The sequence below is a fragment of the Arachis hypogaea genome, chromosome 5, assembly GCF_003086295.3.
Source record: "Arachis hypogaea cultivar Tifrunner chromosome 5, arahy.Tifrunner.gnm2.J5K5, whole genome shotgun sequence".
NCBI classification, from domain to species: Eukaryota; Viridiplantae; Streptophyta; class Magnoliopsida; order Fabales; family Fabaceae; genus Arachis; species Arachis hypogaea.
Window position 1 is genome coordinate 101,478,560 of NC_092040.1, and position 13,233 is coordinate 101,491,792.

The following is a 13,233-nucleotide window of genomic DNA, read 5'->3' on the forward strand; positions in this document are numbered from 1 at the left end:
CACATCCATCCTTCATAAAACCCCACCTACCTCACCATTCAAATTCAAACCACTTTCCCACCCAAACCCACCCTCACTTGACCGAACCTTACCCTTCCCCCTCTCCTATATAAACCCATCTTCACTCCTTCATTTTCACAAAACCTAAACACCACTTCTTCCCCTTTTTGGCCGAACACAAAGCCATTCTCTTCTTCCTCATTTCTTCTTCTTCTACTCTCTTCTTTCTTCTTTTGCTCGAGGACGAGCAAACATTTTAAGTTTGGTGTGGTAAAAGCATTGCTTTTTATTTTTCCATAACCATTTATGGCATCCAAGGCCGGAGAAACCTCTAGAAAGAGGAAAGGGAAGGCAAAAGCTTCCACCTCTGAGTCATGGGAGATGGAGAGATTCATCTCAAGGGTGCATCAAGACCACTTCTATGAAGTTGTGGCCTTGAAGAAGGTGATCCCCGAGGTCCCTTTTTCACTCAAAAAGGGTGAATATCCGGAGATCCGACATGAGATCCAAAGAAGAGGTTGGGAAGTTCTTACCAACCCCATTCAACAAGTCGGAATCTTAATGGTTCAAGAGTTCTATGCCAATGCATGGATACCAAGAACCATGATCAAAGTGTGAACCCGGATCCAAAGAATTATCTTACTATGGTTCGGGGGAAATACTTGGATTTTAGTCCGGAAAGTGTAAGGTTGGCATTCAATTTGCCCATGATGCAAGGAGATGAACATCCTTACACTAGAAGGGTCAACTTTGATCAAAGGTTGGACCAAGTCCTCACAATTATTTGTGAAGAGAGCGCCCAATGGAAGAGAGATTCAAGAGGGAAGCCGGTTCAATTGAGAAGGCATGACCTCAAACCCGTGGCTAGAGGATGGTTGGAGTTTATTCAACGCTCAATCATTCCTACTAGCAACCGGTCCGAAGTTACTATAGACCAGGCTATCATGATCCATAGTATCATGATTGGAGAAGAAATAGAAGTTCATGAGGTTATAGCTCAAGAACTCTATAAGGTGGCGGACAAGTCTTCTACCTTGGCAAGGTTAGCCTTCCCTCATCTCATTTGTCACCTCTGTTATTCAGTTGGAGTTGACATAGAGGGAGACATCCCTATTGGTGAGGACAAGCCCATCACTAAGAAGAGGATGGAGCACACAAGAGACCCCACTCATCATGAGATCCCTGAGATACCTCAAGGGATGCACTTTCCTCCACAAAACTACTGGGAGCAACTAAACACCTCCCTAGGAGAATTGAGTTCCAATATGGGACAACTAAGGGTGGAGCATCAAGAACACTCCATCATCCTCCATGAAATTAGAGAAGATCAAAGAATCATGAGAGAGGAGCAACAAAGACAAGGAAGAGACATTGAGGAGCTCAAGCACTCCATAGGATCTTCAAGAGGAAGAAAGAGCCGCCATCACTAAGGTGGACCCGTTCTTTAATTTCCTTGTTCTTTATTTTCCTGTTTTTCGAAATTTTAGTGCTTATGTTTGTCTATGTTTGTGTCTTGTGATCATTAGTATCTTAGTGTCTATGCCTTAAAGTTATGAATGTCCTATGAATCCATCACCTTTCTTGAATGAAAAATGTTCTTAATTGGAAAAGAAAAGAATTGCATGAATTTTGAATTTTATAACAGTTTAATTATTTTGATGTGGTGGCAATATTTTTGTTTTCTGAATGAATGCTTAAACAGTGCATATGTCTTTTGAATTTGTGGTTCATGAATGTTGGCTCTTGAAAGAATGATGAAAAAGGAGACATGTTACTGAGGATCTGAAAAATCATAAAAATGATTCTTGAAGCAAGAAAAAGCAGTTAATGCAAAAAAAAGAAGAAGAAAAACGAAAAAAAAAGAGAAAAAGAGAAAGAAAAAGAAAAAGAAAGAAATAAAGTAGTGATCCAAGACAAAAAAGAGTGTGCTTAAGAACCCTGGACACCTCTAATTGGGGACTCTAGCAAAGCTGAGTCACAATCTGAAAAGGTTCATCCAATTATGTGTCTGTGGCATGTATGTATCCGGTGGTAATACTGGAAGACAGAGTGCTTTGGGCCACGGCCAAGACTCAATAAGTAGCTATGTCCAAGAATCATCATACGTAACTAGGAGAATCAATAACACTATCTGGATTCTGAGTTCCTAAAGAAGCCAACCATTCTGAATTTCAAAGGATAGAGTGAGATGCCAAAACTGTTCAGAGGCAAAAAGCTAAAAGCCCCGCTCATCTAATTGATACTGATCTTCATAGATGTTTTTGGAATTCATTGCATATTCTCTTCTTTTTATCTTATTTTATTCTCAGTTGCTTGAGGACAAGCAACAATTTAAGTTTGGTGTTGTGATGAGCGGATAATTTGTACGCTTTTTGGCATTGTTTTTAGTATGTTTTTAGTATGATCTAGTTAGTTTTTAGTATATTTTTATTAGTTTTTAGTTAAAATTCACTTTTCTGGACTTTACTATGAGTTTGTGTGTTTTTCTGTGATTTCAGGTATTTTCTGGCTGAAATTGAGGGACCTGAGCAAAAATCTGATTCAGAGACTAAAAAGGACTGCAGATGCTGTTGGATTCTGACCTCCCTACACTCGAAGTGGATTTTCTGGAGCTACAAAAGCCCAATTGGCGCGCTCTCAATGGCGTTGGAAAGTAGACATCCTGGGCTTTCCAGCAATATATGATAGTCCATACTTTGCCCAAGATTTGATGGCCCAAACCGGCGTTCAAAGTCACCCTCAGAAATCCCAGCGTTAAACTGGCACCAAAATGGGAGTTAAACGCCCAAACTGGCACCAAAGCTGGCGTTTAACTCCAAGAGGAGTCTCTACACGAAAATGCTTCATTGCTCAGCCCAAGCACACACCAAGTGGGCCCGAAAGTGGATTTTTATGTCATTTACTCATCTCTGTACACCTTAGGCTACTAGTTCTCTATAAGTAGGACCTTTTACTATTGTATTGAAATATCTGGATAGTTATCGGGGTAGTTATCCTTGTTCTGATGCTATCTTAGATCATTGGGAGGCTGGCCATTCGGCCATGCCTAGACCTTGTTCTTATGTATTTTCAACGGTGGAGTTTCTACACACCATAGATTAAGGTGTGGAGCTCTGCTGTACCTCGAGTATTAATGCAATTACTATTGTTCTTCTATTCAATTCCGCTTGTTCTTGTTCTAAGATATCACTTGTTCTTCAACTTGATGAATGTGATGATCCGTGACACTCATCATCATTCTCACCTATGAACGTGTGACTGACAACCACCTCCGTTCTACCTTCGACTGGGTGAATATCTCTTGGATTTTTTAACCGGAATCTTCGTGGTATAGGCTAGAACTGATGGCGGCATTCAAGAGAATCCGGAAGGTCTAACCTTGTCTGTGGTATTCTGAGTAGGATTCAATGATTGAATGACTGTGACGTGCTTCAAACTCCTGAGGGCGGGGCGTTAGTGACAGACGCAAAAGAATCACTGGATTCTATTCCGGCCTGATCGAGAACCGACAGATGGATAGTCGTGCCGTGACAGGGTGCGTTGAACATTTCCACTGAGAGGATGGGAGGTAGCCACTGACAACGGTGAAACCCTTGCTTAAGCTTGCCATGGAAAGGAGTAAGAAGAATTGGATGAAGACAGTAGGAAAGCAGAGAGACGGAAGGGAAGGCATCTCCATTCGCTTATCTGAAATTCCCACCAATGAATTGCATAAGTATCTCTATCTTTATCTTTATGTTTTCGTACATCACCTATATCCATTTGAGTTTGCCTGACTGAGATTTACAAGGTGACCGTAGCTTGCTTCATACCAACAATCTCTGTGGGATCGACCCTTACTCGCGTAAGGTTTATTACTTGGACGACCCAGTACACTTGCTGGTTAGTTGTGCGAAGTTGTGTTAATGCCATGGTATTGAACACCAAGTTTTTGGATTCATTACCGGGGATTATTTGATTTGTGAAAAGTATTGATCACAATTTCGTGCACCAATAGCGCGTGCTAAGTTTTTGATTCCGGCGCAACGCCACAAATTGCTGTCGATACAGTTGGAGCTTCACATACACCAAATCACCCGGCTTGAAACTCCAATTCGTTGCGCTTCTTATCAGCGTTCAGTTTCATGCGAGATTGTGCTCGCTGTAAATGGCTTCGAAGGGCTGTCAGTATATGGTCACGCTGTTGGAGGAGTTCTTGTACCGCTGGTGGGTCTGTGGCCTCAACATTGTAACGAATAAGAGGAGAGGGATCTCTCCCGAATAGGGCCTTGTATGGAGATATACCTGTAGCTGAGTGGATTGCGGTATTATAACTAAATGCCACCCAAGGCAGTAAATTGTACCAAGCCTTCGGGTTCTGCTGAGTATAGCAGCGTAGATACATCTCGAGACATCTATTGAGGACCTCGGTCTGGCCATCAGTTTGCGGATGCCAGGCTGAGCTTCGAGCCAATTTGATGCTCTGTGCATTGCACAAGTGTTCCCAGAATTTGCAAGTAAATACCTTGTCTCGGTTGGAGACGATGGACTGGGGAACCCCATGGATGCTAATGATGTGCTTTATGAAAGCATCAGCGACCTTAGAAGCTGAGAAGTCTGATGGAAGGGGAATGAAATGAGCAAATTTAGAAAGACAATCGACCACCACCATAATTGTCGCAAAGCCATGAGAAGGGGGAAGACCGGTAATAAAGTCCATGGAGATATCTTGCCACACATGGGAAGGAATGGGGAGTGGCACTAGAGGCCTGGGGGTGGGCGGGTGGAGTACTTTGCCTGTTGGCAAATGGCACAAGATGAGATGTATTCCTTGATAGAACTTGCCATGTGTTTCCAAAAGAATTGACTTGCAATTCTAGCCAAGGTTTTCTGAATACCCGCATGTCCACCTAACGGTGAATCGTGGAAATGCCGCAAAATGTGTTTCACCAATGGAGAATCGGCTGGGATGATAATGCGGTTGTCCCAATACCAGAGCCCTTGCCTGTTGTGCAGCCGGTCTGAGGATGCCGCTGACTCAGATAATTTTGATTTGGGGTCAAAATTCCTGAGGCCCTGTCGGATTTGAGCCATCAACTCACTCTCCATAGTAGTCAGAGACATAAAGGCACGGGATAAGCCATCTGCTCCCTGATTCTCGGACCCTTTCTTATATTCAATTGAAAAATTATAGCCCAACAGCTTCGACATCCACCATTGTTGCTATGGGATTTGAATGGTCTGTTGTTGCAGCTCTCGCAAGCTTTTATGATCTGTTCGGATAAGAAACCTATTGCCGAGAAGGTAGTGGCAGAACTTGGCCACAGCCGAAATGATGGCATGCATCTCCCGAGCGTAAGCTGACAAGTTTTGGTTGGAGGTAGGGAGTTTTCGGGAGAAAAATGCAATAGGGTGGTTGTTGGTGCACGGAATTGTAAATCACACTTTTCACAACTCGTACAACTAACCAGCAAGTGCACTGGATCGTCCAAGTAATACCTTACGTGAGTAAGGGTCGATCCCACGGAGATTGCCGGCTTGAAGCAAGCTATGGTTATCTTATTATTCTTAGTCAGGATATCAATAATAATTCTTAGTTTTATTTGTAAAAAGTAAAAGAACATGAAATAAATAATACTTGTTATGTAGTAATGGAGAACAGGTTGAGGTTTCGGAGATGCTTTGCCCTTTGAATCTCTGCTTCCCTACTGTCTTCTTCTTCAAACATGCATGGCTCCTTCTATGGCAAGCTTTATGTTGGTGGATCACTGTTGTCAATGGCTACCATCCGTCCTCTCAGTGAAAAAGTTCCACATACAGTTTCTGTACATGGCTAATCATCTGTCGGTCCTCACTTGTGTTGGAATAAGATCCATTGATCCTTTTGCACACTGTCACTGCGCCCAACAGTCGCGAGTTTGAAGCTCATCATAGTCATCCCTTCCCAGATCTTACTCAGAATACCACAGACAAGGTTTAGACTTTCTGGATCTCAGGAATGCTGCCAATTGATTCTAGCCTTTAACACGAAGATTCTGGTCTCACGAATTTGAATGCTCTGTTGTCAGGAGAGGCAATGAAACTCGTGAATCAGGAGTCCAAGAGATACACACTCAAGCTGTCACCTAATGACTACGTTGAGCTCAGATAGAACAGAAGTGGTTGTCAGGCACACGTTAATAATTGTGAGAATGATGATGAGTGTCACCGATCATCACATTCATCATATTGAAGTACGAGTGAATATCTTAGAACAGAAACAAGCGTGATTGAATGGAAACAATAGTAATTGTATTAATTCATCGAGACACAGCAGAGCTCCTCACCCCTAACCATTAGGGTTTAGAGACTTATGCCATCAAAGATACAATAAGGATTGTAAAAATTGTCATGAGGTGCTGAATGAATCTCTAAAAGTAGTTTTTATACTAAACTAGTAACCTAGGGTTACAGAAAATAAGTAACTAAGTGCAGATAGTACAGAAATCTACTTTCGGGCCCCACTTGGTGAGTGTTTGGGCTGAGCTTCCAAGCTTCCACGTGCATAGGCCACTCTTGGAGTTAAGGCTCCATTTGGTTGATGTATAGGATGAGACATAGACACAAAGACACAGACACTAAAGACATAAACATAAAATATTTGTGTCTATGTATTATGTTTGGTAAAAATAATGAACAAGACACAAATATTTAAAAAAGTTTGAATTGCCCTTCATTTAACCACAAGATTTACCAACACCGTTACACACCCATCACCTCAAAGGCTACATGTCATAACCATTAAATTTTTATTTCTTCCCGTATTTTTTTTCTTTTAATATCATTTCAAATTATCATTTAAATATTAAATATATAATTTTTTTGGAAAAAATAGAAAATCAAAGTCTGAAATTTATCAAAGATTATTTAAATTCAAATAAATAAAAAATTAAATGTATAATTTTTTTTAAGAAAACAGAAAAATAAATTTGGTTGTAGATTTTAAAAGAGGAAGTAAAAAAAACAAATATTTGAGGAGATAAGAGGATAAATTTTGAAAATTTAAAAATTGAATAAGGGTAAAAGAGTAAAAAAGTAGTGTCTCACAAGTTGTGTCTCAGTGTCTCATTAAATTGGAGGTACACTAATTTAGTGTCTCCGTGTCCATCTGTGTCTTCCTGTGTCCATCAAAAATTTGTGTCTCACTAAACCAAACAGTAGACATGTGTCACCGTGTCCATGTCTTATTGAGACATGGACATCAACTAAACACTACCTAAACGCCAGTTTTAGTGCCAGTTTGGGCGTTTAACTCCAGCTTTGGTACCAGTTCAGGCGTTTTACTCCAGAAAATGGTCTCTGGTGGAGTTTGGGCCATCAAATCTCAGGCAAAGTATGGACTATTATACGTTGCTGGAAAGCCCAAGATGTCTACTTTCCAACGCAATTGAGAGCGCGCCAATTGGGCTTCTGTAGCGCTAGAAAATCCACTTCGAATGCAGGAAGGTCAGAATCCAACAGCATCTGCAGTTCTTTCTCAACATTTGGATAAGATTTTTGCTCAGGTTCCTCAATTTAAGCCAGAAAATACCTAAAATTACAGAAAAACACACAAACTTATAGTAAAGTCCAGAAATGTGATTTTTGCATAAAAACTAATAAAAATATGATAAAAATTAACTAAAACATACTAAAAACTACCTAAAAACAATGCCAAAAAGCGTATAAATTATCCGCTCATCAGTTGTCTTAGCTGAGGATTGCACCAAGTCCGATCCCTGAAGCATCAGTTTCCAGCACAAAGGGTTTCGAGAAATTCGGTAGATCCAGCACCGGCGTTGTTGTAAGTGCATATTTAAGGTTGATGAAGGCATCGTTGGTGGCCGCAGACCAAGTGAATGCGTCCTTCTTCAGTATGTCTGTGAGTGGCGTAGCCAAGGTAGCAAACTGGCAGATGAACTTTCTATAGTAACTAGCAAGGCCTAATAATGCACGAAGTTGCTTCACCGAGGTTGGCACAGGCCACTCCCTGATAGCTGTGACCTTTGAACCGTCCACCTGGACCCCATGTCTGGATACTACATGTCCCAAGTAATGATCTGCTGCCCAAAGGAACACTTTGACAACTTAGCAAAGAGGGTGTTCTCCTAAAGAATGGACAAGACATGCTTCAAGTGTTGCAAATGAGAATCCCAATCAGGACTATAGACGAGTATATCATCGAAGAAGACTAGCACAAACTTCCTTAGGACCGCCGCAAAAATGGAATTCATGAGGCTTTGGAAGGTCGCTGGTGCATTAGATAACCCGAATGACATTACCAGCCATTTGTATAATCTCTGGTGTGTTCGGAAGGTAGTCTTATGACGATCATCTTCACGGACCCCGATTTGGTGATAGCCCGATCGGAGGTCTAATTTGGAGAAGAATTGCGCTCAAAAGAGCTCGTCCAATAACTCATTGACGGTTGGCATGGGAAAAGAGTCTTTTACGGTCACAGCGTTGAGAGCCTGATAGTCCATACAAAAATGCCATGTCCCGTCTTTCTTCTTAACTAACAAGATTGGGGACGAAAAAGGGCTGGTGCTAGGCTGCACCACGCCTTCTGACACCAATTCAGCCACAATACTTTCAATCTTGGCTTTTTGGCTATGTGGATACCGGTATGGGCACACCTTCACCGGGGAGGAGTTGGGAAATAGGGTGATACTATGGTCATGGGTACGCGGTGGCGGGAGGCTGTGCGGGATCTGAAAGACTGCAGCGAAGTCGGTTAGAAGTGAGGCCAGTTCAGGCGGCATGGTGGAGGAAAAATCCAATGGGGAAGGAACAGGGGTCTCGGGCGACTGGGCTTGAAGAGTGTATAATTCAACAATAGCAGACACCGAGAGAAGACGTCGGAATTGGCTAAAGTGAGCCTGGGTTGGACCCAGCCAAGAATGTGATGAATTTATCTTTGTAGTTGACCAAATGAGTATCTAGTGTCTCTAACCAACTGTCACCCAAAACCAACTCCTTTGAAGCAATTGGCAGCACAAAGGCTGAAATAGAGAGAGTATGACCCTGGATGGTGACTGGAACATTGCGTACTTCGCCTTCACAGTGTAGTAAGGCGTCGTTGCCGACCTCTACTTCAAATTTTGGGGCTGGAAAGATGGGGAGAGCAAGCATAGTTGAGAGGTCAGGGTGGATGAAGTTGTCAGAACTGCCGCCATCCATGAGAATCCAAAGTTGTTTCCCTGGAATAGAGCCCGTGAACCGAATCGACTTCCTAGAGGGTACTCCTGACAGAGCATTAAAGGATAAGTGGTGAGGTTCCTCAGTGATGGAATCCTGATCAGGGGTGGAAAGGGGTGGGCTAAGGGGCTCCTCTGGCGAGTCTTGGTCCGGTGGGAGTTCCTCCACTGATTGGATGATGAAGTAGTGTTTGGAAGAGCATTTGTGGGAGGGGAGAATTTTTCGTCGCAAGTAAAGCACAAACCCTTGTCACGGAGAAATTGAATCTCAACAGGGGAGAGTTTACGGAGGGGGTTTGATTTGGGCAGGATTGGGAGGAGCGGGGGTGCTGAAGGCGTGCATGGAGTTGGGGTTGGGGTGTCCGCGTGGGCTTTGCTTGCCGAAGTAAAAGGGGGTTTCTGGGGTTGGGTGAGAAAAGGCATGGTTGGAGCAATGAATTCAATTAACACGATTTGACTTCGCGTTTCAGATCTGGGTGTAACCCACCGACAAAGCAGTCAAGAAGAAAAGCATCATCCATACCGTATGTCCTTGCGGCTAGATCGGTGAAGGTGTCGAAGTATGTGGTGAAGGTGGAGGATTGTTTCAACTTCAGCAAATCCTCGCGGGTTGTCGAACTGGGACGGGCCGAACTGGATCTGCATTGTGGTGGATAAGGTAAACCAATTTTGGATCGGACTTGTTCTTTAGAGCAATCGAAACCAGGACAGAACCTTGCCTTCCAGGCTCACGGCGGCGAGGTCAACCTTCTGGTCCTCCGAGATGTCGTGGATCTTGAAGAAATGGTCGGCTCGATAGAGTTACTGGAGCACATCATCGCCACCGAAAAAACGGGGAAACTCAAGATTCACGTGTCGTGGGGGTGCAAAGATCGAGTGCGGTTGATTTGCCGACACCGACCCCTCAGCACGTTGAGCGGCATGAGCCTGAAGTGAAGCCAGGGATTGATTGATGGCAGCAAGTTGTTCCTGATGGGCCTCGGAGCGTTCGGAGAGTTTGTTGATAGCGGCTTGCATTGTTTGCAGCCGAGTATTTTTGACCATGAAAATGAAAGCAAAATGAAAGCACCAGTTGATATAATTATGCAGGCAATTCGTAACTTAATTTGAATGAAGGGAGTACGATGGGAATACAAGGTTCAACAACTAGAAAAGAAAAAGATGAATCAATTCACTAACAGATAACAGAATTGAGAAATAGAGTTAAGGAAGGGAAAGCTTCCTGTAGCAGAGAAGAAGGGGATATTAGTCAAAATGGCCAATAGTAAGAATTAACAGAGAAGGACAATTTCAGAGGGTGAGAGAATTAGAGCTTACAACTTCCATGCCATTCCCTTGGTGCCTTTCTTCCTATATATTTGTTGTCATTTTCGGAAAGTTTGTTGCCTCCATATTGCTAGTTGAGTTGTTATGCCAGCTGTCTCATTTCTCTTTCCTTTTATCAATATCATTATCATGATTAATTACAAATTTGATAATCAAAATATGCAATACGATATTCTCTAATTGTAATTAAAATTAAAATATAGCTATACTATATTACTAATTTAATAACCAACATATGTCATATAACACTCATTAATTAAGATGAATATATTTTCCAAAATTAATAAATTCCCTTCTTCCATCCTCTTATCTACTTCTCTCCCATTTTTTATTTTTCTCTATCCTTTCTATTCTATATATAACTTATAATTTTTATTTTATATTACAAATTTGATAAACCAAAATGTGTCACAAAATATTCTTTCATTATAATTATAATAAAATCTTTTCTCCAAATTTAATAAACTCCCTCTCTCCTTGTTCTTTATCATTCTCTCTTCTCTCTCATTCTTTCTCTTTTTACATTTCTATTCTACAAAAAAAATTAATAAAATAATATAATTTAAATAAATTCATAAAATTATAAAAAATAAATTAAATTTATAATTAAAAAATAATTTTTTTAATATTATTCACATAAAAATATATTATTATATGTATAATTTTTTTAAATTTTTAATTTAATTTTAAATTTTTATTATTTATTTTTTAATTTATATATTTTTTGTAGAAACTTTTTTAATATAATTTTTTTATAAAAATAATTTAATTTTTTTATTTTTTTCATAATCTAGAATATTAAAATAAAGCCAATATAACTTCTAAAAATTTATATTCAATATTACGAACAAAAACACTAGTAACTAAATCACAGACTCACTTATGCTTTTCGTACATCAACCCAACTGAATATTAGCCCATTACCAAATAGGAGTATACTCCCACCGTCCCACGACCCACCTAACTTTGATTCACTCTCACATTAAGCCAACCCCAACCCAAACTCTATCGGCTCGGCTCGGCTCTGTTCGGCTCGAATCGCGGCTTGCCTTCTCTGTTCTCTCCATCACCCTCTCACTCGACGGTAAGTTCTCTGTCTCTCAAACCCGCTTGGTCAGCCAATTATATCCCTCCTCCTATCTCTTTTTGTTTCCACACGCCTTCTGGTCTCGTTCTGCTTTTTAGGTTTGTAATTTTCCTGTGTTAGTCACTTAATTTCTAGGTTTTGGTTTATGTCATACTTATTCATGAATTATGATATTTGTGGTGTGTTGCTAAGATGTGGTTGTCAAATACTCGAATTGTGCTCCATTTTTAGGTGTGTTCTTGTTCGGTTGGTCGGTTACCGGATGGTTCGGGAGGGGAATTTGAGACGGTGAAAACGCCTTGATCAGTGTGACTGTGCGGGAGGTGACCAGCCAGGAAGACGAGGTCTCGATGTGGAGAGAAAAGAGGGGGGTGTCATCTGCAAAGACACTCCGACGCCCTAGTCAGTTAATGTGCAGGCAAAAGATGGGTAGGAGGTATGTGACGTACCTTGGGGAAAAGGGCATGTCCTTCCCCATTTATACCGTGTCAGAGGTGGGCCCTGCAAGGACGGGCCCACCATCCTCGATGCTTCCTCACAGCTGCAGTGGAGAGCTGTCAAGGATGCGTGTCCGGGTTGCGTGGCGAGTATTACGCGTCCGACCGTTCGGGTCGGGTCCTCAGTGGGTCAGGTTGACCCGCAAATTGCCTGGGCCAGGCCGTAACAGTGCCCCCAACGCACCGGCAATTAGCCGCATGGGCTGTTGGCGGCGTGTTATCTTTTCATTCGCGGTCGCCAGGTCGGTTGTCCGTGGAAGGGACGCGCCTCTTGTGTGCGTGCCCGTTCGTTGTTGGGACGATCATTCGTCACTTCGTTCCTCGTGCGGAGCATTGAATGCTCATAATGGATTGAAAAACCTTGTATGCGAAGACCATTTTGCCCCCAGGCCTTTCGCGCTCTCTCTACGGCAATTTTAAACAGTTTCGCATTAGTTTTTTTTCCCATTCTTGCTTCTCCTAATCACTTTTGCTTCTCCTTTTTCTGCATTCTCTATTATCCAGAAGCTCATTTCAATATTCCTGCGCGTCCCACTCTTTTAAAGTTTTTTCCATTAATCCAGGTAATCACTGTTCCCTTCCCTCTTCTGCCTCGATGGTTTCATGCATGTTCATTGTATGTGCTTGCTACTTGTTATTTGATTTTTGTAGGATAGACACCTTTTTTCTATCAAGTAGGGTGTGTAAGGGGGGTTACCATATTGGAATAAGCCTTATTTGGTTTTACCTTTAGGTACGCTTAGTTTGAGTTGTAGGATAGGTGAAGTGTGGTTTTTTGGGTTTTTCCGGGCTTCCGTCCTCATGGACTAACCGAGCGGTGTCCCCATTGTAGGTATGCCTCGTGTCGTCGCCCGGGCTTCCACCTCCGATGCGGGTTACGACCCGTACGCTTGGGTGGTTTCCGACCTCAGGGACTCCCCCAACCAGATGGGTGAGGAGGAGCTCACGGAATTTCGTCAGGCCGAGTACCTGTGTGGGGGTACCGATGAAGAGGCGAATTATGACGTCTATGTTCCTGCTCCTCATAAGCGGCTGTTTGAACTCAACTTCGATGCCCCCCGGGTTGCCGACTGGATCTGATTTTATAAGGCTATGTTCACCCAAGTAGGGGTTCGCATCCCTTTCTCTC